General features: G+C 39.3%; 1 protein-coding gene across 7 annotated transcripts in view; it reads left to right on the forward strand.

Moving 5' to 3' along the window:
* The window catches only part of Magi2 (membrane associated guanylate kinase, WW and PDZ domain containing 2), a 1,436,700-nt gene that overhangs the window by 814,390 nt on the left and 594,980 nt on the right, over positions 1-27,330 (forward strand). The window lies entirely within an intron of this gene.

A 27,330-nucleotide genomic window follows, 5' to 3' on the forward strand; every position in this document is an offset into this window, starting at 1 on the left:
ACCAATCATCACTAAAGAATCCAGGTTGTCATGTGAACAGTGGCTGTCTTCTTCCTCCTTTACTTTCTTTGGGATGTGGTTCAGAGAGCCTTCATCCAGTAACTGATGGAAGCAGGTGCTTCACAGGCAAGCCCTGGGTTGAAATCCCTGTTGAAGAGTAGGAGTAGGGATTGTAGGAGCCAGAGGGCTCATGGTTATGACAGTGGAACCCACAGAGACAGCTGAGTTGGCTCTGACAGCCAGGGAGCCTGCATGGGACTGACTTAGGCCCTTTGCATGTGTGTGACAGCTTGGTATGGTTGTGGGGCCCCTAGCAATGGGATCAAGACCTGTCCCTGGTGCTTGAGCTGGCTTTTGGGAACCTGTTCCTCCTGCTGGGTTACCTTGCCCAGCCTTGATTCAGGGGGAGGAGCTTGGTCCTGCCTCATCTTGATGTGCCATGCTTTGTTGACTCCCATGGGAGGCCTGCCCCTTTTTGAAGGGAGACAGAGGAGGAGTGGGTAGGGGAACAGGGAGCCAAGGAAGGAAAGAAACCTGAGGAGAGGAGGGAGGAGAGGAAACTGAGGCCAGGATGTAAAATAAGTGAAACATTTTAATTAATAAAGAAAAAAAAAACCCTTGCTATTGTGAGGTTGTTCAAGGCATTAAAATCTCTTCCATTATTTAGTTTTCTTAGGACAATTTAGGCTGAAAATTTTGCCTAAATGAGAACAGAGACTGTTACTTACAATATATTTACAGGAACTAGCTAAGAATATCTAGAAAATTATTCAATGCATTAGTCATAATAAATAGATAATAGACATTGGTTTAAATATTTTAAATAAAGAAATTTTAATAATATAAAGTTGCTTCAAGTCACTGATGTAAACTGATTTCTCTGTAAGTCAGAAAATAATTATATCAAATAAGTCAGAGGAAATAAACAGTAGATTATATAGACTATTTCCTTTGGGCTATATGATAATTACATTAATTAATTTGTATGCATTGTGATACATTGCATTTTATAGCCTTATTTACATATCACATTTATATAGTAAAGAACCAGGATCAAATAAGATCTTTCCAAGAATGTGATGAATGATACATTTTGTCAATGCAACAGACTAGTTATCCAGATTGAATAGACCATATATTCACTTTAAATCTGTTGTTCTTGTGGTAAAATAGATGCTGTGAAGTTTTACATCAGTAATTTAAAATATACTTTAGATTATGTTTTAGGCCCCAAGTAAGTCTTGAGAAAAAAAAAAAAATCTGTCCCAATATAGTGAAGCCTTGTGAAAGGGTGATTGCTCCTGGCCTTTTTCAGGTGTCTTTTCAGAACTGTGTATAGTTTGAAGGTTTGGTATAACTTGCTAATCACTGCAGAGACTCTAGTGTATATGGAACTGATTACTGAACCATAAGCCAGGTTTTTACAGAGGTCTTTGTCATAGATGTCCTGTTTAACATTGTGTACCTGGATAAATAAATGCAAGACTCTTTGGCTTGATAATGTAGCTACCCAGATAGAAACCTAAAGAACATTCTCAAACCTTGGGATCTTTTAGCTTCAGTTGCATCCCTTTGATAATGGTCTAACCTAGACACTCTACTCACATACCCTTGTCAAGGAAAGCATGGGATGGCCTTTCGGTAGTTGGCACTCTCGGGGTTTACAGGGGAACCCTCTGCATTACTCAAGTAGACATGAAAGACCTGAGGGCTGTGCTGTGTTGAACTCTTGCACTAGCTGTCTTTCATATAGTTTTAAGGTTTCTCTATTAAGAGCCCATTTCTCCAGATCATAGACCATCTCCTTCCCAGTGTCTGGGCTGTAGTTCCTATTTCACCCTGCTCTGCTTCCTCCTGCCTTCTCGGTCTTGGTCAGGTTGGAAAAGCCATCCTCAGTGTTTTGTGAGCACACCAAAGAAAATACTGAGTTCTTCTCAGCATTAAGGCCATGGACTTTCTTGTAACTATGTGGGATCCTTAATGAAAAGTGCTCCCAAACTGCAATCTGCAAGTCTCCGCACCTGCCCACTCATGAGTGGGAAGAGGATCGGGTTCCCCCATTAGCTGTGAATCTGCTTCATCCTTTGTGCTGATGATAAGAGCTGCCTTCCTTGTTATTAGCAAAGATCTAAGAGGTCCCCTCTACACTGCCTGCTTTAGCTGCTCATCATTGAGAAAATCTGTTTCTTTTGTTTCTGTGCTTTTTTACTGGACCACTCAGCCTTATAACAGGAAATGCCCACCTGTAAAACACTGTAAGAAAAAAAGATGTAGTTATTTAAGCAGTTTTCATAGACAAACTTTTATTTCATTGTTAATTCCAATCTATATATATATATAGATCGATATAATCAAAAGGGAATTTTTCTGTTATTTTATTGATCAGACATCAAAAAGACTCTCCTAAATTCTAATTCTGCCTCTGGAGAATTTGGTCAAGTGTACTCCACAGAACAGCTCTGCTACTGGATAAAGCCAAAAAGGGAAGTATCAATGTGTTGTGGTCATTCTCAGCTGTGACACATGCCCCAGAAGAATTGCAATCAATTCTTAAAGCCTTCCTCCTTTTCTGTCCATGCCTGCCTGAATGGTTCATTTCAGTTTACCACAGAACAGGTGCTGACTGGCTCTGCATGTAAGTGGCCAGGGAAACTTGAGCGAGGATGGCTACAGAATGTTAGTGAAGAGGCCTTTTCCAAGGCTTGGATGACATGCTTATTACTTTCCATATTCAATCGAGTTCATGATTAATTTCTTGTATCAATAAATTGTTAATAATACAAAACTGATTAATGAAAGAAAGCCCAGCCATGAGACTTGTGTGGTGGTATTGTGTTCCTCAAAATATTGTGCACCCTAATAAATTTATCTGGGGTCAGAGAACAGACAGCCACTAGATATAGAGCCAAAAATGGTGGCTAGAAAATGGGTCAGAGCAAGCCATAGCAGAAGCAGGGTGGTGGTGGTGCACACCTTTAATCCCAGCACTTGGGAAGCAGAGCTAGGCGGATCTCTGTGTGTTCAAGGATACAGCCAGCATGGAGACACATGCCTTTAATCCCAGGGACTGACGGCAGAAAGAGAAAGATATATAAGGTGTGAAGACCAGAAACTAGAAGCATTTGGCTGGTTAAGCTTTTAGGCTTCTAGCAGCAGTTCAGCTGAGAGCCATTGGGATGAGGACTCAGAAGCTTGCAGTCTGAGGAAACAAGACTAGCTGAGAAACTGGCGGGGTGAAGTAGCTGTGGCTTGTTCTATTTCTCTGATCTTCCAGCATTCACCCCAAAAACTGGCTCCAGGTTTGATTTTTATTAATAAGACTCCTTAAGAGTCGTGCTACAGACTTGTCATATCATAAAGAATGCTAGGAAAACTATAGTAAGAACTTAAGGTGTAAGCTTCCTTTGAAACACAAGCCACAGAACATTTTGGATGAAAGCAGACCACTTTCTTGGAATTAAATTCACTTCCAATTGGCTGTGACTTTTTTGGGTAGTTTAAGACACTAAAGATACTCTAAAGAAGGACTCTTAAGTTTTAGGAGACAATCAAGGGCTCCAGCCCATATTCTTTTGGGAACTTTCCGAGTCCTTGGCCAACAGCCTGAAGGGAGGCTGCTCGAACCTTCAGTGGGTGATAATGTATCATACATGGTATATGATAATGTTTTGCGGTGGCTTTTTCAAGCATCTTAATGTTGTTTATCCTGCCTCCCTATCTCTCCCTTTATATCCTTCTTGCTGCTCTCCCAGTGAAGTCACCTTCCCCCTTCATATTACCTGTGTGCTGCTGTCCACTATCCAGAGTTCCTAATCTCCCTCTTCCCCCACAGTCCCCTTTTACTCTTCTGGTTACTACAGGTTATACACTCACATCCAAAGCTTTGGAGCTGGATCCACAGATGGAAGAAAGCATGTGGCATTTGTTTTTCTGGTCTGCATTTCCTCACTCTGTATACTGCTTTCTGGTTCCATCCATTCATCGAATGAAGCCCAGCCTTTGGTATCTGTCCAAGTGCTCAGCTGCCCAGAACTCTGCACAGCAACTCCTGTCCCTTCCTCTTCTTCTGCTTGTCTAGACTATATCCATAGCCTCACTCCTCAGTCATATCAGTTATCTGCCCCAGCTAGTGTTCTGAATGTCACATCAGCAAGCCATTTGTCTCCTGAGCTTTGCCTAGACTGATTTTTATTTAATTCTTGCCCTGAGATCATCTTGTCCTTTCCAGAGCAAACTTTCCATTGTATCATCCACTATTATATTTTTCTTTTTTTTATATTCAAGTACAACAAAGTAAATTTAAAACTATAGAAGAAATTAGTGATCATAAATTTAAATGTTTCTTTTATAAGGACATTAGCCTATTTACAAAACTACCTGTAGTGGTTTGAATGAACAATGTCACCCACAGGTTCATATAATTAAACACTTGCTCCCTGCTTTGGTCACACTGGGCAGTTATGGAACCTTTGGTAGGGAGAGCCTTGTTAGAGTAAGTATAACCCTGAGAGGTGGGCTTTGAGTCTCTCTCTCTCTCTCTCTCTCTCTCTCTCTCTCTCTCTCTCTCTCTCTCTCTCTCTCCTTGTCTCTGTCTGTGTGTGTGTGTGTCTGTCTGCCTGCCTGCCTGTCTGTCTCTGTCTCTCTATATTTCTCTCTCCCCCTTCCCCTCTACCACCAGCTCCACATCTCCTTCTCCTTCCTGTGTGTGGACAGAAATGTCAACAGCCAACTTTCTGCTCCTGCACCTGTCATATGCCATGTCTTCCCTACCATAAAGATTTTATCCCTTTGGAACCATAAGCTAACATGAGCCCTTTCTTTCCTAAGTTGCTTTTGGTCATGGTTCTTTATTGATGCAATAGAAAATTACACAATCACTACCTGAAGTTTTAAAATTATCAAATTGAGTACAGCAGATTGTGGGAGTATTGGCCCAAATCAAGTACAAATACAATATTAATCTCCATCTTTAAAATACAATATTAATCTCCATCTTTAACACTGTAGTTTTACCTAGTCATGGAAGTTAACCTATAGATGATTTTAGTTTATTGTAAACAACATAATACTTTTTAAGTAATTTAAGAATAAAACTTTAGATTTCAAATTTTTCACATTAATAAGAGCTATACTTTCTGAATCCTATAAAAATGTAAGTATCAAATAGATTATTTTAGGAAAAGGATCCAAGTACAATGAAAGAAAAACAAATAAACTTTATACAAATATGTTTTATTCTGCTGTCTAAAGTCAAAAATCTGAGTTTTGTTTTTAGCCTGAACTTAGAGATGCTCTTGAAATCCTGAGTCTCTAATCTCAATATGGAAAGCACTGGAGTAGAGATAATCAAAGAAAATCATTACAAAAGCCACATGCAATGGAGGAAAGCCATCACCTCTGTCTCTCAAAATTTCAGTCTCTGGAATTGTAAACAATAGCTTCTTCTTAATGCTTAAATTGGTGCTGAGGGTTTTGTCATTCCAGGAGCCCAAAAATGAATTTAAACTTTACATTTCCTTTTTCTCTTGTGACCTGTTACAAAAGAATAATTTTACAATATTAGTAATAACCTTGATCATAGGAGTAGATTTTTGGATTTTGCTGACAAAGTGGACTAGCTGTTCTTACATTCAAGTATAACAGGTTTTTTTTTTATTTTTTTATTTTTTGGACAACATACCTTTTTTGAATGATTCTATCTCAGAAATTTGAGCATACATTTAAGGGTCACTGAACATCTATTCACAAAGCTCTCTCATTTCCAGTAGCAGGGTGAGCTCCTTGTTCCCCTTTGTGATCTTACAATGCCAGGTGCTTGTTTAGATTGTGTGTTGTTGTCATTTTTATTTGCTTTTGGGAGAGGGAAATGATGGAATTGTCTTGAGTGGTATTGAAAGAGATGTCATAGATTTTTGTATGCTGCTTTCCTCCTAAATAATAAAGCCAAAAGTGCTGGGCAGAAAAAAAAGTAACAAAATTTTCCTTTACTTTTTGGTGCTTGTAAGCCCAGAGTCCCCAAAATATGCAAGGTGAATTTCTAATCATGTGTCTCACCAAAATTAACTAAAAGAAATGATTCAAGAAATAATTGACAGATTCATTATAATCATATGAACTTTACATTTAACTGAATTATTGAAATTGCAGGAGATGAAATTAGTCTTTTTACGTCACCAAAATGCCTACACCAATAAGTAAACTACTGAGTCTTTGTGGCTGTCCTTTAGCTGCAGCAGAAATAAGCAGAAATAGGCTGTTATTCGCCAAATAATAGCTCATTAATAACTGTAATAACTGATCTGACCTAGTCAGGGTGTTTGGCCATCTGATCACCAGACTAGGTCAGATCAGGCTTTCTCTCAACCATTGCCAGTAGTCTACAGAGGATGTATCATTATGGATTTCTGGGGACCTCTCCAGCACTCTGCCTATTCCTGTTCTCATGTGGTCATCATTTATCATGGTCTGTTATTCCTTGTTTTCCCTTTCTGTTCTTGATCCAGCTGGGATCTCCTGCTCCTTGCCCTTCATTGGAAAAGCACAGAGACAAATAGCCAAACAAATGGAAGCACATGAATTATGAACCAAAGGCTGTGGAGCCCCCAGCTGGATCAGGCCCTCTGGATAAGTGAGACAACTGAATAGCTTGAACTGTTTGGGAGGCACCCAGGCAGTGGGACCCGGACCTGTCCTTAGTGCATGAGCTGGCTGTTTGGAACCTTGGGCTTACACAGGGACATTTTGCTCAGCCTGGAAGGAGAGGACTGGACCTACCTGTACTGAATCCACCAGGTTGAATTGAATCCCCAGGGGATTCTTGGCCCTGGAGGAGATGGGAATGGAGGAGAGGGGCTGGGGGGAAGGTGGGGGTGGGGGCGGGAGGGGGGAAGGACATGGGAACCCATGGCTGATGTGTAAATTTAAAACACAAATATAATAAATAAAAAAGGAGAAAAAAAAGAACATTCATAATAAATATGCCATAGCGTTAGTTTACGTTTTTAGCTGTTTATATATTACATTATAAATTATATATATATAGCAACCAGTTGAAAATAAGACCACAGAATCAACAGTTTTCTCTACAAGATCCCTCAGGATCACTGCTGAGTGGATTCAAAACTTCCTGTTTCTGCCCTACTCTCTAAATATGACACCAACTATCTCAGTAAAATCTGGAGTGAAAAAATTTCCAGTACAGATGCCTGGCTTTCCTGGATGAGCAAATGGTATTCTACTGAGGGTGAAGTGTATCAGATGCAGCAGGACAGTTGCTGACATTCATGTCTTCTAGGGTAGCATCCTACTTTACAAATGATATTCATGGACTAGATTAAATATTCTCCACATTTCTCTTACATCCCTTCTCAATTTCTTGAGGGCCTTGGCTTTAGATGAGAGTTTGGGAATGGGTATGTGTGAGAAGAAGGTGTTCCATGATCTAGTTTCAGGCCCATTCTCAGCCTCACAATGAGGATGGTGAAAACACAAAATTCATAGGAAGAAAGGCAAAATCCTCCAGGGCCACTGTTGAGTAGGGTCACATCTCCACCTGCCAGAAACCAGTAGAGGAATTCGGCACAGCACAGCTGCTGATTCTCCTAACATGACTGGCAGTTGTCCAGAGAAAGGTGGGTCATATGTAGAAAGGTAATACAGATAAGAACAGTTATCTTCAAAGATTAAAGTGTACAAGCTTGAACATTTTAAGATTAAGAGCAGAGCTTACCATGCAAATTGATGACTGTATCTGTGGGGAGGGCTAGGCTAATGGAAAGCATCTCTCGGTACAAATTATCTTAACTATCTTCTGTCTAGAAGCGATTTATGTTATATATTTAAATTTATATTCAAATGACTATTTTATTAAACTATCTAAGCAATTAATTTTTAAGTGCAATAAACACAGTGTTCTTAATATGTTCTCAGCATTCTAAGCCAGTGGTTCTCAACTTTCCTAATGCTGTGATCCTTTAATACAGTTGCTCATGTTGTGGTGATCCCCACCATAAAATTATTTCTGTTGCTACTTCATCACTGTAATGTTGCTACTATTATGAATAATTACATAAATATCTGATATGCAGATGGTCTTGTGAAAGGGTTGTTCGACCCCTCAAAGGAGTCAGTACCCACAGGTTGAGAACCAATGTTCTAAGCGTGTACAAATATATTTAAGGAAAATTACTAGTCATCAATTATAACGAACTGAAAACTGCATTTTCTTATATACCACTGATGTCTGTCATATTCTCAGTCACAAATTCTGTGTGGATATCTGAAAAACAACTGATTAATGTGCTAGATTTAAAGTAGATTCGTCAAACTACTGGTATATTACTGAATTGTAAAAAATAAATAATATATTGATAAAGGGAAAAATCACCAATTCACTCATTCTATTTTCAATCTCATCACTATAGTTTCTTGATTTTCATTTTGATTCTTTGAATACTCGATATCCCCTGGGGTTCCTGGGAATGAGAGATGAAGATCATTTTCCTCAATGCCTGTTTTTTGGCTGGAAAATAAATAGTACCTAACTATGTTGACATATTTTCCTGAAAAAATCACATATGCAGTGTGCTTCATGCACTCACTTTAGAAACAAAATATGTTCAGCAAGTCAGAGAAACATTTTTGTTCAGGAACACTTCATTCGTGGTCATGAGACTGCCTTCTCAATACAATCGATTGCAATACACTTTCTTAGACTTAAGTGTGAGTGTGTGTGTGAGTGTGTGTGTGTGTGTCCACATAGACCATAGGCATGGAATACCTTGGAACTAGTGTTGCGGACTGTTGAGACTGCCCAATGTGGCTGCTGCTTGTGTCCTCTAGAAAAGCATCAGATACTCTTAACTCTGCAACCCCATCAATTCAATACACTTTTAAATCTTTAAAAAAATTTATTTCTCTTATATTTTTACTTTCACCCTTTAGGGACTTTTCTTTCTCCTGAACTTTCTAATGTTTTATGTCTGTCATTTTTTCACTGGCATCATTTTTCTTTATTCTTGTTTTCATTATCCATTGCTTTCTCTTAAGAGTGGAGAGCCCTATGTGATTCTGTGCTGTACAATTAATTACTTCACATCCCACAGAGCTTCCCGTGTTGCATTATGCTGCATTGAATACCCAAGTTTGTCTTACTTCTTGTTATGGATCTTACATTTCAGCATCTTTTCTCATAAGGTTATAGGGAATGACAGTGAACCTAGAAGAGACTCTTTCAAACACACCCACGAGGCAACAGTGAGGAGATTAACTATGATATCTCTGTTTTGAAGGGAGAAGGTGCCATCGTGGGAATAGGCATGTCTATCAATATTTTCTTCAACCAGAAGTTATGTTTTTTTGGTGTGTTTCATGCTCAGAAACATAATTTAGTGTGGCTTTCTTTGTTACTTATTAAATTCAACACATATTCTGGAAACTTCCCCCACAACAGATAGATTCCCACATAGTTGCCTTCTTTGCCTGAAGTTAGTATAAATTGAATTAGTCTTTTAACTTAGTGTTTTATCTAATTTTATTTACCATATTATGAAGGATATTATAGCCTTAGTAGTTAAAGAACATTGAAATTACTCTCTCTCTACTAAGTAGGTGTTTTTAGTAATAACTAGGAGGTTGGTGTGATGAATAAAATGTCACATCTGAGTAGGAGAGGGTTTTATTCTCCAATTTAATGGTCATTCATTTCTGAATTACCACCACTTGGGGGACACCCTCATGTAACTCAGCTGGCCACACTCTGGGTAATATTGCTGTTTTCTTGTTTTGTATGCTGTAGATACCCTTAACATTATTACTGGTTTAATTATATCATATACAAATTGCTACCCCTTCTTATTTTTTTGGCATGTTCTTCTAAGTTCTTACATTACAGGACTCAAGAACTATTAATTATTGAATATATTCTTTATATTCCTTACTATAGTTTCTTACTCAATGACTTTACAGTATATGTTTTACTTAAATTTTATATAATTGGATTAAGGAAAAATTCATCACAATGCCATATTTCTTCAGGAAAAAACTATTAACATATAAATTATTTAGGAGAGTACAAGCATTTCTATCAGTGAATGAATGTATCATGACTGCTTCAAAATACCAGAATATTTGTCACGACTCTGGAAAAGCAGGAATATGTTAAATATGACCATGAAAACACTAAGTGACAGGACTAACTAGAAGCTGAAGTCAAGATTATGAAGAGAAGACATTTGGGGGCAGCTGGGCAGTTGGATTCCCTGAGAGATGGTGGATGGTGCCAGTCCTTGTATAAGAAAGCACAGACTCAGTCTGCACAATCGTTATTTGCCATTCTTTTTGTTCTGTGGGTTCCCTTCCAAGCCTATGAGCTGCTGGCACTTGAAGGAGCAAAATAAAACCAAATTCCTGGTTCCAAATAAGGCAGTTTAATGGAAGAGCTTGAGAACTTTCTGACCTGTTTGACATCAATTAAGCTGCCCTAGTGTCCATCATGACATCATCCTAATTTGTTTGCAACAGCGACTTTGACAAGTATAGTAATACTCTAATGCAGAGCACAAACACCAAAGCCATGGTGATTTGTTGCGGTAGCGCCCGTGCTACCACCACCCGTTTACCATGTCTGAGCGAGGGGCTGTGGATCAAAAAACAGAGACAAAAGACAGCGGGTCTGTAGTTAGAGTTTTCCTGCCTGGCCCAGTCAGGACAAATCTCTCTTACCCGCCAGTCCCACAGTCGCTCAGACCCAACCAAGAAAGCACACAGAAACTTACATTGTTTAGAAACTGTATGGCCGTGGCAGGCTTCTTGTTATCTGCTTCTTCTATCTTAAATTAACCCATTTCTGTTAGTCTATACTTTGCCACATGGCTTGTGGCTTACCAGTGTCTTTACATGTTGCTTTTCGTGGCGGCTGCTGGCGGTGTCTCTCCAACCTTCTACTTCCCAGAATTCTCTTCTCTCTTATCCCGCCTATACTTCCTGCCTGGCCACTGGCCAATCAGAACTTTATTTACACAGAGCGATATCCACAGCATGGGTCATTCGTGCCAGGGGATGCCGAATGCCATTTATTGAAGAAGGGAGAGAACCTTAAATACAGGCTAACAGCACAATGGAGGAACCCGGGAGGGCAGAAGTTCGCTACTGAATATTCTACATTTTTGCATCTAAGCTGTTTACACCAAATGCAGGAAACACAAACAAGGAACTTCCCTTAAGCATTCAGGAGGGTGGAGACCAGCAGGGAATCAGCATAGGGAGCACATCAAGGTCAAGGTCAGGCAAGCAGGGCGGCAGTTACCCAACTTGGGAGTAACAGGGCCCCACAGTGATTGAATGAACCAAGGCATCGGCATGGAGCTTAGAAGCCACAGATGTTTGTTCAAGTATGTAATAGAGGCCTAGGAATTATAAGTTCAAATGCTAGTATTGACTTGTGAGCTTGGTACTATAGTAAGAGACCTTCTCAGAATATATGTCTTGTTTATAATAAAATTTTTATTTATTCTTTGAAAATTTCATGTGTTTATGTAATCTATTTTGACATTTCTGTTCATCTGTACCTCCCATTATTTTCTTGCCCTCCATTTTCCTTTCAACTCTATGGCCTCTTCATATTACTATTATTAAAAACCCATTATTCCCATTAATGTTACCAATATATTCCATGAATGAGAATGAGGCCACTCACTGGGGCATGGGCAAGCTCCCTGGCAAAGGACAGTGACTCTCCCTCAGCAGCTATCAACTGCCAAGAGCTCCCCCACCAAAGTGTGCAAAGGGTGGGGACCAGGAGTAATTGTAACATGTTGGTTTTGTGATAATTTTCTGCAGGCTACCATAGCTGCTGAATTGACACACACAACACACATGGTGTTTCTCTAAGCCAGCATTTCACGACTTTCCTCCTCATCCTCCAGCTGTTACATTATTTCCTTCTCCCCTTCCATCAAGGTCCCTAAACTTGGAATGGGCAGAGGTTTATATAAATGATTTGTCCACAGCTGAGCACTCACAGCTACTTATATTCATACATTTACTCATATTCATCTACCAATATGTCCTTGCACTTCTTTGTATTGTCCTTAATTCCACATCTCTCCCAACATTATGTCTTCTTTTTTGTTACTAACCCTTGAGTCCAATTAATGCTGCAAATATATGCAGTACACAGATAGGAGACCAACTAAGAGTCTATACATGAACCACTACTCACTCCACAAAAGAGCTTTCTGTGGCCAAAGTTGAGAGAAAGAGAGAGAGAGAGAGAGAGAGAGAGAGAGAGAGAGAGAGAGAGAGAGAGAGAGAAGTGAAAACCTATAGGTATAAAAATAAACACATAGGGTAGGGGACAGTTGAACAGCATTATCATTTATCTATTACAAGAATACCAGGTTTTCTCTAGGGCTTATGACCTCACTCACGGTCTTTTGACCAGATGCAGTACTAGACACAAAATTTCTCCTGTGGAGCAGGCTTCACATCCAATCATAAAGTAGTTGGTTACCCACACAACCAGCATGCCACAATTGTACCAATATCATATGCCTACATTTAAACAACTAATAAATTGGATAAGATAGAATGAGATATATTGTGAATGACCTTGAGGAGTGTAATAAGGATAAGCGATAAATACACAGAGAAAAATGTTGTGACCTGAAACAAGGAAATGATTTCCAGTGGCCCTGGCTGTTGAAATAATAAACAGAGTGCCATACTAAGTAGTTGCTAAGGTCGCAATATGTGCACTAAGAGCTCTTTTGGCAGAGTTGCTCTAAAAGGCAGGCTGATATTAATTATACCATCAAAGCATCAAAAGCAATCCTGAAAGCTACTTGACATATACTTTCTCCTGTTCTCACCATGTTTTTTCAATGACAGTGTTGTGTCAAATATTTTCAAAGAGGATAAGCTTGAAGCTCAAAATTGTTTAGTAACTTGAAGGAAGTCTTTCACAGAGCAAGTTTGCAAATTGCAACTGTTTCCAGCATTCATGGATTAAAAAGTCCAAGACGAAAGGAAGCACTTCCTCTTGAGGTTGCCAGCCAATATCAAGCCTATCTTTGCTCTTCTCTTCCTTCTGTGTTTGGATGCTGGCCATTAAGTCTCTGCTCATCCAATTATGCCTCTGTGATCTGTAATTTCCTGCCAGCTCTGACCTCCCATCATTTAAACCAGTGTTCCTTAAAATGTGCCTAGTAGGATGTAAGACACATGAAATTCTACCCTCTTTGAGGGAGGACATTCTCAGTGGTTGAACAAGCTTAGAAAATATAAAGTACAGTCTACTGTATCTTTCTTTGAAAATCCATAAAAATTCTGTATTACAACCCTGCAATAAATAAAGCCACTTGAATCTGTGTTGCCAGCACAAACCGTTAGCATTCTATAAGCTGTGTTCTGTAGGTCAGAAAATAGAGCACAAGACTGTCTGGATCTGTGTCCCTTTCAAAGTGGCTAGACTAGATGTCCTTTAAAATTCTAACAGCACTATAGTGTAGTAATGACTTTCTGTCCACTCAGACAAATCTGACTTCAGCAGTCTCTTATTCTCAGCCTAGAAATCACTCCATATCTCCACCTTCCCAAAGGCCAGTCAACTAGGAGTGAGAGATCAGGTGTAGTCCCAAGTACCAAATGGTTGAGACCACTAGGTTCAGTACAATAAGCTACTATGCTTTCAGAAAGATACTCCACAAATTTATCATTGCATATTATAAAGTGTGTAATAGGTCTTTAGCCATCACCCCCAACAAACAGTCTTGTATCATATAAATTCATATAAATATCCCAGAGATTGGTTTATATTAAAATGGAAAGTTCAAAGGATATTATTAAGACACTAAGTACAGACATCGTTAAATGATGAAAACAGCAGTTAACAAATCCTTTGTAGAATTTATGATAATCCTGGTCCTATTAACAAGGAGTGTGTGAGAAAGGGGAGAAATGCACTCACTTAAGTCTTCACTAACCCTTGTAAAGTTGAAACCATTAAACAGACACACACTCACAAACACAAACACACACACGCACGCACACACACACACACACACACACACACACACTCGCACATAGTCATCCAGATAGGTAAAGTTACGTCCCAAAGCAGGCTGAACAGCAAAGAGATGCTTCAGAGAAGCAGGAATGTAAAACAGGAGAATGGTTGTTTTTTGTTTTTTGTTTCAGATAAATGATTTGACTCTCCTCCACCAAAATAAAAGGGAAAAGGATGAGAAAGTACCCTTTACCTTGCAAAAGACCCTAGACTATGTCCCAGTTAACTACTCCCTGTATTGGGTATGAGATCAGATTCTATAGGAATGTTTTCAGTGGCCTGCGATAGCTGAACTAAAAGAGTTGCTTCCCTGAGACTGTTGATCTATTGCTATGTGTCCAATGGTCCACATGGGAAATGCATTCAAGAAAAGCCAATACATAGTCGTTTTAAACCCTCTACAGGGTTTCTATCTTATACTATGAAGCGCTGAAGAGAGTCAGCTGAGCCAGAGGTATGGCTCAAATGTGCTGATTTACCTACACTGGAGGTAGGGAACTGCCAGCACAAGTGGTCAGAACTTTCAGGAAACCATGCACCATGCCTGTACCAGCCACTGAAGGAACCAATGAGGTCATAACACATAGCACCAAAGGCATCGAATCTTTCAGTATCTGAGCAGAAAGATATTACACTGGCATTTTGTACATCACAGAACCCAAAAGAAACCTAGAAAACCACATTTCAAAAGACTAATTTAGCAAAGTCAAGCATGGAAATATATACGAAAATCAGAGGGTAGAAAGGACATTTTCTCTTGATTTATGTTCACAACAGCTCCCACAGTGAAGTGCATGGGGGGGGGTGTTTTATTTTTTGTTTGTTTTTACAAAGCTTTTTCTTGCTTATCTCACTTCTAATTTTATATAAAGGAAGAATGTTAAGTATCCAACTCTGGGTAGGCACTCATACATCCAAACCTGGAAACTAGAACCTACTTGGGATCACAGAGCTGAGTTTCTGCTTATGGATCACAGCATTGAGTTGTCAATGATGGCCAGACCCTCTCTGCCTCTTTGGTCCAGTCATTCCAGCTGCCAAGTGTTTGGCAAGAATATTTGATTGGCCGAGATGAGGTGACATGACTGAACCCTAGTTAGAGTTCATGTGGTGACATGTGGAGTGGGAGGTGTGACCACCCCCTTAGTAATATCTATGCCACATTGATAGGCTTTTTGAACAAAGAAAAGGGCTAATGTACTAGAAAAAAATAAAATTTCTGGTGTAACATGAACCTTCGATGGACTTATTAATGGAAAATCCAGAGTTCATAGAAACTTCTCAGCCGATCCTGTTTCCTCAAACTGGAAGCCTCTGAGTCCTCACCCAAATGGATCTCAGCTGAACTGCTGCTAAAAGCCTAAAAGCTTAAAAGGCCCCTAGTACCTGTTCCTCACACCTTATATAGCTTTCTGTTTCTTGCCATCACTTACTGGAATTAAAGGTGTGTGTCACCATGCCTGGCTGTTTCCAGTGTGGCTTTGATCTCGTAGAGATCCAAATGGATCTCTGCCTTCGAAGTGATAGGGTTAAAGGTGTGAGTGCCACCATTTTCAGGTCTCTGTCTATCTAGTGGATGTTCTGTTCTCTGACCCCAGATAAGTTTATTAGGATGCACAATATATTGGGGGACACAATATCACCACAGTCTGACCCTTCTGCAGTATCATAGCCAGAAGTACCTGAAGGACATAGATCCAAAAAGCAATGCTATTTTGTTTATTTTTGTTAACATAATTCTATTAGCATTCAGAGGTTTGCAAGGTCTTGGAAATTTCATGCTGCATTTATAAATATGTAATAAGAATTAAGAAAGGAGAATAACTTTAAAACTAAAACTCATATTTTTTTTATTTAATGGAAGCAAAATTGCACATAAATAAAAATAAAGTAACAAAGATGGCAAAAATACAGCAGGAATTCAAGGGTGATATGTTAAGCACAACATAAGGGCATGTAAAGTGCAAGAAAGGGGAAATTTTATAGAGCAGTCACTTTGGATATATTTTAAGACTTTATTGATGCCATAAAATTCAGACACTATAAACCTGGATTCTTTGTCAAAACTAGGCCATCACATACAGAGAAAAAAATGGATCTATATGTGAAAAAAAAAAGCAGATGTAAACCAGTTGAAATTCTAGAGGATGGTTGTATAAGAGCATTTTAGAAAAAAAATTTCAAAAATTACCATATAATAATAAATAATTGACATATTTTTAAAAGGATTTAGGGATATATATATTCTCTCTGCCAGTCCCTCTTTCTCCTCTCTCTTCTCTTCCTATTTCTTTCCTGCATTGTCTTTGTCCATGAGGTCTGACTCTTTTTTGTTTATACTCACTGCAAAGTCCAAATAAGGTCTTAATTCCGTTCTGCCCTTAGTTTACTCATCAAGTGTTCCCAAATCAGCACCCCATCTAGATACAGTCCCTGGTAGGAACCCTTATTCAACTACCTCTATCTTGGTTTGCTTTAACACATACATAAATTGAAATTCTCCAAAACAGAGCACACCATCTCTAAAATAATCACTTTGCCTTTTGTTCCCCCAGTCTCTATATAGTAGCCGTTGGCACAATTGTCCAAGTTGGAAGCCTAGGAATGTCCTTGATTCCTTACACAATTCACATCACCTCCAGATCCTTTCGGTTAAAGCTGCTAACCACCTCTGCAGCGTGTCTCCTTTGGTCTGTTCCCCACACTGTCTCATGATGTCTCCTGCAGAGCAGCACAGCAGCATCCTTCCTGCCTTTCTTGATACCAGAGTAACCCTCCTTGCACCCTGACCCAGCTTCTCTGTGCCAACATCTCTCACACCTTCTCTGCAACATTTGTCACTGCCTAGAGAGTCACACACTCCTACCCTCCCGGAAGCCACCACATCACCTTCTCCCTGGGGAAGGCAGCTGCCTCACAGTTCTACCTCAGTCTCATATATCCTTGTCTCCTTGTCTTTGCGCCTGGATCTCACACCATCATTCTAGAGTTTCCTTAACGAAACGCTCTCTGTTCACCTCCAAACTCTAGTGTGCTTTGCATTCTGTGCTTTATCATCTGTTCCATTGTAATTATATAATTATAATATTTTTAGTTGTCTTACTACTGGATTGTTTTAATCTTAGTACCGTTAATTGTAACTAGTGGGCATTCAGTGAGCCTTGGCTGCATAGTCATTAAAAAACATTACACATTTCACAACCGGGTGGTGGTAGCGCATGCCTTTAATACCAGCACTTGGGAGGCAGAAGCAGGCAGATATCAATGAATTTGAGGCCAGCCTGGTCTACAAAGTGAATTCCAGGACAGCCAGGACTGTTACACAGAGAAACCCTGTCTCCAAAAACAAAAAAAAAAAACAAAAACAAAAAACAAAAAAAAAAAAAAAAAAAAAGAAGAAGAAGAAGAAAAGAAAAAAGAAAAAACTTTCACTATGGAAATTTGCATGCATTTCTCTTTAAAAGATTATATTCTGAGACAGGGAGACACATGCTTGTAATCCCATCATTTCATGGGTTGAGGCAAGAAAATCATGAATGGGAGATCAGCCTAGGCAACATAATAAGACCATGTCAAGAAGAAACATCATATTCTAGTGTTCATTTTCTCAGTGGCTAACTCCTTTCCAACTACTTGCCTAAAGTAGAATGCCAAGAGGCAGTATTAAAATGCCTTTTTCTTTCACATTATTCTCATTTCATCAAGGTCAATCAATCTTATATTCAAACATTTAAATTCTGTCATTTCTTATTAGTTGTATCATCACCTTAGTCTTGATGCATTATTTTTTTTTTTCTATTTTCAAGTCTGGAACTGTTTCCTTTATCTATTTGTTTTTCTTTGCTTTTTGAAGAGATTTATTGATTTCTTCCAATTTTTGGCTTGTCTTCTTCCTCAATTTCTTTAAGGGAATTTCTCATATCATTTTTAAGGGCCTCTATCCTCTTCACAAAGTTATTTTTTAAAGTTATTTTCTTCTGCTTCATCTGCATTAGGACATTCAAGTGTTGCTGTTATAGGACCACTGGGTTCTGTATGTTTCCCTTTATGTTGTTGAATGTATCCTTACACTGGGTTTACCCATGTAGTCTTCCAACTGTTGCATGTGGTACATGTGCCTATAGTGGCTTCTGTACTTCCAATTGGTGTGGGTGGCTCTTGTGCCTATCAGGTCTGTTGATGTTGCCAGAGAGGGCTGTTAGCAGGGAGGATGCTGGGCTAGGTGTGATTGGGAGGTGTAATGGCTCTTGTGGGGACAGAGTTCAGTGGGTGGCAGTGTGGTGCACCCTACCTGCAGGTCTCTCACCTGCTGGGTGGCTGCTGGGGTCTTTACCAGAGCAGTGGAGTTCTACCAGGGTTGGGGGAAGGGCCGAGCTGCCTTGCCTGGGCTGAGATGGGAGGGGGAGGGACATGGGATGTGCCTGGGGTTTAGCTGGAAGACCAGTTACTCACCTGTTTTTCCAACTTGTGTATGTGGTGCTTGTCACATTATTTTTATCTAGATGGGTACAACAGTATCCTAAATGCCTTCACTGTAGCATACATCTCTCCACTCCTTTCATCTCTTCCTTGGCCACTTATCCCTACACAACACAGAGAGAAGGAGGGAGAGGGAGACAGCAATAGAGCAATGCACTAGAAACTATGACTTGGTTTTGCTCTTGAGAGAAAGGCATTGGAAGCAATTTGGGTTTTCATCATAAACATAATGGGATCACATGGTATTATACCATAGGCAGAAGCAGCACACTGCATGTACTCAATTAAAAAAAAAAAAAAACAACAACAACAACAAAAAAAAAACATGAATTTACCTCAAGAAGATACATTTTGCTCTTTAACTGTTTTTCTTTCTTCATTTTTTTCACCTTAGTATTTCATATCTAGTCAACTTATGCTTTATTATAAATGCACATTATATAATGGGTTTATGTCTGTTCTCTTCAAAGCTATTTCCCAGTTCCTAGAGCAGTACATAGTACATAGAAAGTGCTTGATAAGCCAAGCTGTGGTTGTCCATGCCTTTAATATCAGCACTTAGCAGGCAGAGACAGATGAATCTCTGAGTTCAAGGCTAGCCTGGTCTACAAATTGAATTCCAGGATGTCCCACAGATAAACCCTGTCACAAAAAACAAACAAACAAATAAAAAGAAAGTGTTTAATAGATATTTGCTTAATGGATGAGTTTCCTTTCATTATAATATTTACCCATACATCAGGTATAGAACTGAATTTAGTAGGAATATAAAAGGTGATCAATAACTTTCATAGAAATCAACAATGAAAGGAACACAAATATGTTTCCCAAATTCCTTTCAAACAGTTCTAGTTCTTACCTATCTTTGGGAAAATCATTTCTTTGATGCCCCCCCTTGTCTACCCACATATTACTACTTCATACTCATTAAACACATCACATTCAATGTCCCAAAGATATTGTGTTCTTTTCTCTCTTTGAAAGGATAGTTTTCTCCCTCTGCTCTCTCTCTCTTCTGTAGTTCTTGGCACACCAACTCGTCCTTTAAGAGTATGGAGGGCTCCTTCTGCAGGACTCTGGTTACCTCTGGTCCTGCCAGGGTGGTCTGACACCCCTCCCAGGAGGCCCCAGATCCACATCAATCATTGTGCCCTTGGTTGACCCACCAGTGTGTTGGCTCTGGAAAGTCGGGGCCTTTGTCTTCTGATACCTGTTGTATCTGGCAAAATACCTGTCACATACTTGATATTCAGTAAAAATTAGTCTTTTTTTTACAATTTTTTTAAATTTAATTTAATTTTACACATCAGCCATGGGTTCCCCTGTCCTCCACCCTCCCGCCCCCACCCCTACCTCCTCTCCAGTCCCTCTCCCCCATTCCCATCTCCTCCAGGACCAAGACTCCCCTGGGTATTCATTTAAACCGGGTGGATTCAGTAAGACAGGTCCAGTCCCTTCCTTCCAGGCTGATCAAAGTGTTCCTGTGTAAGCCCCATGTTCCAAACAGCCAGCTCATGCACTAAGGATAGGTCCGGGTCCCACTGCCTGGGTGCCTCCCAAACAGTTCAAGCTATTCAATTGTCTCACATATCCAGAGGGCCTGATCCAGCTGAGAGCTCCACAGCCTTTGGTTCATAATTCATGTGCTTCCATTCATTTGGCTATTTGTCCATGTGCTTTGTCCAATGTTGGTCTCAACAATTCACGCTCTTATAATCCCTCCTCTTTCTCGCCAATTGGACTCCTGGAGCTCCACCTGGGGCCTGGCTGAGGATTTCTGCATCGACTACCATCAGTTATTGGATGAGAGTTCTAGCATGACCCTTAGGGTATTTGGCCATCCGATCACCAGACTAGGTTAGTTTGGGCTTGCTCTCGACCATTGCCAGTAGTCTACAGTGGAGGTATCTTTGTGGATTTCTGGGGACCTCTCTAGCACTTTGCTTCTTCCTATTCTCATGTGGTCATCGTTTACCATGGTCTGTTATTCCTTGTTCTCCCTTTCTGTTCTTGATCCAGCTGGGATCTCCTGCTCCCCTAAGCTCTCTTTCCCTCAAACATTGCCCTTCACTGCCCCGACTCACATCCAGGTTGTTCATGTAGATCTCATCCATTTCTCTGTCATTGGGTGATCCCTGTGTCTTTCTTAGGGTCCTGTTTTCTAGGTAGCCTCCCTGGAGTTGTGAGTAGCAGTCTAGTCATCTTTGTGTTACATCTAGTATCCTCCTATGAGTGAGTCCATACCATGTTTGTCCTTCTGAGTCTGGGTTACCTCACTCAGGATGATTTTTTCTAGATCCATCCATTTGCCTGCAAACCTCATGATGTCATTGTTTTTCTCTGCTGAATAGTACTCCATTATGTATATATACTACATTTTATTTATCCATTCTTCAGTTTAAGGGCATCTGGGTTGTTTTCAGGTTCTGACTATTACAAACAATTCTGATATGACTATAGCTGAGCAAATGTCCTTGTGGTATGATTGAGTATTCCTTGGGTATATGCCCAAGAGTGCTATAGCTGGGTCTTAGGGGAGATGGACTCAAAATTTTCTAAGGAAGCACTATATTGATTTCCAAAGTGGCTGTACAAGCTTGCATTCCCACCAGCAGTGGAGGAGAGTTCCCCTTGCTCCACATCCTACAAAAAAGAATATACCTTCTTCTCAGCACCCCATGGAATCTTCTCTAAAATCAACCACATACTTGGCCATAAAGCAAATCTCAACAGATACAAAACAATTGGAATAACCTCCTGCATCCTATCAGACCACCATGGTTTAAAGTTAGATTTCAACAACAATAAAAACTGCAGAAAACGTATAATCTCATGGAAACTGAATAAATACTCAACTGAATCACCAATGGATTAAGGAAGAAATAAAGAAAGAAATTAAAGACTTCCTAGAGATCAACAAAAATGAATACACCACATATCCAAACTTATGGGACACTATGAAAGCAGTGCTAAGAGGGAAATTCATAGCACTAAATGTCCACATAGAGAAATTGGAGAAATTTCATACTAGTGACTTAACAGCACACATGAAAGCTCTAGAACAAGAAGAAGCAAAGTCTCCCAGGAAGAATAGATGCCAGGAAATTATCCAATTGAGAGCTGAAATCAATAAAATAGAACAATACAAAAAATTAATCAAACATTGGAAAAGCCAACAAGATAGATAAGCCCTTATCCAAACCAACCAAATGAACCCTAAGGAAATAGAATCAGTCATTAAAAGTATCCCAACCCCCCACAACCCCCTCCCAAAAAAAACCCACCCAGGACCACATGGTGTCAGTGCAGAATTCTACTAGATCTTCAAAGAAGAATTAATACCAATACCCTTTAAATTGTTCCACACAACAGAAACAGAAGGAATATTACCAAACTCCTATGAGGCTACAATTACCCTGATTCCTAAACCAAACAAAGATTCAACAAAGAAAGAGAACTACTGACCAATCTTCCTCATGAACATTGATGCAAAACTACTCAATAAAATACTGGCAGATAGACTCCAAGAACACATCAAAACAATTATCCACCATGATCAAGTAGGCTTCATCCCAGGGATTCAAGGGTGGTTCAACATACAAAAGCCTGTCAATGTAATACACCATATAAACAAACTCAAAGGAAAAAAAAAACCCACATGATCATCTCACTAGATGCAGAAAAGGCATTTGACAAAATCCAACACCCCTTCATGATAAAGGTTTTGGAGCGATCAGGAATACAGGGAACATACCTAAACATAATAAAGGCAATTTACCGCAAGCCAACAGCCAACATCAAATTAAATGGAGAGAAACTCAAAGCAATACCACTAAAACCAGGAACAAGGCAAGGCTGTCCACTCTCCTCATACTTATTCAATATAGTACTTGAAGTTCTAGCCAGAGCAATAAGACAACATAAGGAGATTAAGGGGATACAAATTGGAAAGGAAGAATTCAAGCTTTCCCTATTTGCAGATGACAAGATAGTATACATGAGTGACCCCAAAAATTCAACCAAGAAACTGATACAGCTTATGAACACCTTCATCAACATAGCAGGATACATGATCAACTCAAAAAATCAGTAGTCCTCCTATATACAATAGACAAACAGGCTGAGAAGGAAATCAGAGATACATCACCCTTTACAATAGCCACAAATGATATAAAATACCTTAGGATAACTCTAACTAAGCAAGCGAAGTACTTATATGACAAGAACTTTAGGTCCCTGAAAAAAGAAATTAAAGAAGATGTCAGAAAATGGAAAGATCTCCCATGCACATGGATAGACAGGATTAACATAGTACAAATGGCGATCTTACCAAAAGCAATCTACAGATTCAACGTAATCCCCATCAAAATACCAACACAATTCTTCACAGACCTGGAAAGAATAATACTCAACTTCTTATGGAAAAACAAAAAACCCAGGATAGCCAAAAGAATCCTGTACAATAAAACAACTTCTGGAGGCATCACAATCCCCGACCTCAAGCTCTACTATAGAGCTACTGTAATAAAAACAGCTTGGTACTGGCATAAAAACCGACATGTGGACCAATGGAATTGAATTGAAGACCCTGACATTAACCCACACACCTATGAACACATAGTTTTTGACAAAGAAGCCAAAAATGTACAATGGAAAAAAGAAAGCATCTTCAACAAATGGTGCTGGCATAACTGGATGTCAATTTGTAGAAGGCTGCAAATAGATCCATATCTGTCACTGTGCACAAAAATCCAAGTGGATCAAAGACCTCAACATAAATCCAGCTACTCTGAACCTGATAGTAGAGAAAGTAGGAAGAACTCTTGAACGCATTGGCACCGGAGATCACTTTCTAAATATAACACCAGTAGCACAGACACTGAGAGAAACAATCAATCAATGGGACCTGTTGAAACTGAGAATCTTTTGTAGAGCAAAGGACACGGTCAACAAGACAAAGCAACAGCCTACAGAATGGGAGAAGGTCTTCACCAACCCCACATCTGACAGAGGGCTGATATCCAGAATATATAAAGAACTTAAGAAATTAGACATCAAAATGCCCAACAGTCCAATTAAGAAATGGGTTATAGAACTAAACAGAGAATTCTCCACAGAGGAAGTTCAAATGGCTGAAAGACATTTAAGGAATGGCTCAACATCCTTAATTATCTGGGAAATGTAAATCAAAACAACTCTGAGACCCTGTCAGAATGGCTAAGATCAAAAACACTGAAGACAGCTTATGCTGGAGAGGATGTGGTAAATTAATCTTTTGAATGAATATTTTTAGCCGTTTGTAGCCTTTAAAAAACACCACTAACCCCTAAATCAAGAAAGCCTCACTCTTTGAATTTTGTATCACACTTCAAGGTCAAATCTTTTTTTTTTTTTTTAATTTTATTTATTTATTATGTATACAGAAAAGGGTGCCAGATATCATTACAGACGTGGTCACTGGGAATTGAACTCAGGACCTCTGGAAGAGCAGTCAGTGCTCTTAACCTCTGAGCCATCTCTCCAGCCCCAAGGTCAAACCTTTTTACAACTTGATCTTCATCCATAGCTCATTGTCTTGTTATAAGTGATTTTAAGACCTAGATAAAGCTGACACATGGCAGTCATCATCGAACAGAGCCAGGAATTAAAAACAGCATTGGCTAAAGAAAGCCTGAGTTAGAGCATCTCTCACTGTATGCTTTTTAAAAAATAAATAAATAAACTTAATTGTAAAGAAGAAAATCAGGCATTCCTTTACCTATAGGAAAGGCTGTGCCTTGCTAAGAAGTTAGTACTTTTCATCATCCATTTCTGTGGACTTCTCAGTACTTCTGTCACTTAGCTGGAAAACATACAGAAAGAATTTGATGAGAAGAAGTAGAGTCCACACCCACGAACCTGTACCAGAGATTGCTGATTGTGTTGGAAACTGATTTTTCAAAGTCAGGGAGCTGGCTTTGATCATATTTCTCTCTAAGTCACCATTAACTCCCCTCATTGTTATAATTTTTGTGTGATCAGTTAATTACAACACCTTTCCATAGCTGAAAGCCAAGAATGAAGGAAACCCAGTGAGGTCTATGTAATAATATGACAAGTTTCTTTTAAACCGATGTTCTAGATAAAATGTAGGCTTACTTTTTCTAATAATTCATTTGATGGAAAAGGGCATTCTATTTAAACAATCATAACAGGAACAAAAAAACCTGTGGGCAGGCATTTTCCCCTTTCCCGTAATTATATACAAAGCTCTTTGCTAATGTGACCATATGTCACTCTGCCTTTATTTCCTGTCTCTTTCCTTTGTTTATTTTCATTAAAATGCTTTTAGAGTGGAAAAAGGACCACCCTTAAATAAAAAAACACAGTATGTTCCAGTATAAAGATGAAATAAAATATTCACCAAGACTTATCTTCAAAGCGTCAGGATAAGATATCTTCTAAGAGTAGAAGAAAATTATTTAATCACCTGGAAATTTAAGTATATGGACAGGAGGGAGTGAAGAAGAAAAACCATTGTATTATTACAGATTTCAGTGAGAAATTGTTAAGGCTTTTTTTGGTTGGGAGATTTGATTCTACTGGTGAGTATTTATGTTCAAATCTAAAAGCACTTGGCTGATAGGCATTTGCCTAGCTGCCACATCCTTTACAGAAGGAAGCTGTTCAGACTGTGTGCCCAACTCACTACATGCAGATGGAAAGCACCTCAATGACGTACATATCATCTGTGTTCAACATTCTCTAAAGAGATGATTTCCCCTTGTTTTCCTTAAAGCAAACACTTCAAATAATGTTACTATGTCTCATATGTTACTTGATAAAGGTTAAACTGGTTTTTGTTTTTGTTTGTTTGTTTATTTTCCAAGACAGGGTTTCTCTGTGTAGTTTTGGTGCCTGTCTTGGATCTCACTCTGTAGACCAGGCTGGACACAAACTCACAGATATTCTCCGGGCTCTGCCTCCCAAGTGCTGGTTAAAGGCGTGTTCCACCACCACCCGGCAATGTTAAACTTTTTTGCTCTGTGTGAATAATACCGACTTATTTTTGAATCCTTAGCCAAAACATTCAACTACTGAAATATTCCAAAGTTCAACAATTGCTCTAGCATTTCTATGGCAATGCATTTTCAGTGCCCTTTGAAGGAGTTCCCAAACACTGAAAGGAACAGGAAGTTTTGTAACATTTCAAAGTAAACATCGCATTCTGAGAAGATACAGCCAGGTCTTCTCCAACCTATATTCTCCTCGAAACATACAGCATGTTTGTTACTGAGGTTACTATATGGGAGCCACTATTTGAAAGTTGTTTGTACATGTGTAGAGAGACAAGAAAGGTGGGGAGGAAGTGAAAGGGGTGGGTATGCATGTAAGTGTAGTACCTGCAGAAGCCAGAGTGGGCTTCTGAAAGTCTCTGGACCCCAAGTCACCAGAAGTAGTGAGCAGCCCAGCATGGGTGCTGACAACTGAACTCCTGATCATTTGTAATGGCTGAGTCCTCTCTCTAGGAGGAGCCCCTCACCTTGTAAAAATACAGGATGTAGAAATAATTTTAAAGGGAAAATGTTCACTAAATTTGAAGAGGATGATACAAGTTAAGTATTGTACCTAAATAAGAAAAAGTTCCTTTTTTATTGAATAGATTTTGGTGTACAAATCAATGCCTTATCTTGGAAATGTGTCCAAGCCAATACTTTAGTGTTTTTGTCTCATGTTTAAGTTGGATGTACAGTTGTGTACGTGATTATGCACAGGCTTCATTTTGAGCTCAGACCTCTTAGGAGACCAAGATACAAATCCAGGAATCCAATGTCTTTCCAATTTCTCTCTTAAGCACTCCCCTTGGTATGTTTAAAGCTAATTCCCGATTGACCTATATACTAACTCCTCCTGGCATACCTCCCTGTCTGCATGAGTGGTACTGTCCCAAAACAGAATGAGTTTGCTAACTTTGACCTTAATTCTCCTTAACTATAATAACCAAATGTTATGGTCTGGAGTTTCTATTTTCTAGAATATTCCTCAAACATTTCCACTGTTTCTAATCTTATTCCCAACAATTTGCCTTGTGGTGGAGATTAGGACCTTTGTCCAAATTCAAAGCAGCACTTCCTAAAGGGTTTTCTGAGTTCTTTCTTCACACAGTAACCCAGTGATCCTTCTGCATTAATGATCATTTCACATCCCTGCTTAGAAGTTCCTCAGGGCACTTCCGAACCTTAAGGATGATAAGGTTCATTTCGCTGCTGACCCGCAGTGTTGTGTCCCCGCAGTGTTGTGTCCTGTTCTCTGCCCCTTTGCTTTAGAATTCAAGTTTAATTTTCCACATCTGTGCGACTAGGCCACGGCCTTTCACAGCTCCGAGTTCCCATCTCATGTGACTCCTCTCACAAAAGAGCACCCCCTTTCTCAGGCCAACTCCTGTCCCCGACTGCCTACTGTCTTCTCAGAGCTCCCCATGATAACACCCTCTCATTCAGGCACTGAACCTTACTGGGAATCTTAACTAACTTCCTTGGACACTAACTATGAAGGTTTTGGGGGTCTGCTCTGAATTCTGTTTCTAACATTGTATCTCTTTAATGTTATACCTTGTTCATAAAACTTGTTAAATTAACTTTAAGTTCATGTATTAACACATCTATTTTATTTTATATTGACATATTCTCCTTTAAAGACAATCTCAGGAAGACTGTTAAGTGCAAAATTATTCAGTATTTAAAAGTTGTTTCTATAATATACTATTTTTACATTGTATTGATGTTGTGGAATACAGTAGTTATAAA

The sequence above is a fragment of the Onychomys torridus genome, chromosome 3, assembly GCF_903995425.1.
Source record: "Onychomys torridus chromosome 3, mOncTor1.1, whole genome shotgun sequence".
Lineage (NCBI taxonomy): Eukaryota > Metazoa > Chordata > Mammalia > Rodentia > Cricetidae > Onychomys > Onychomys torridus.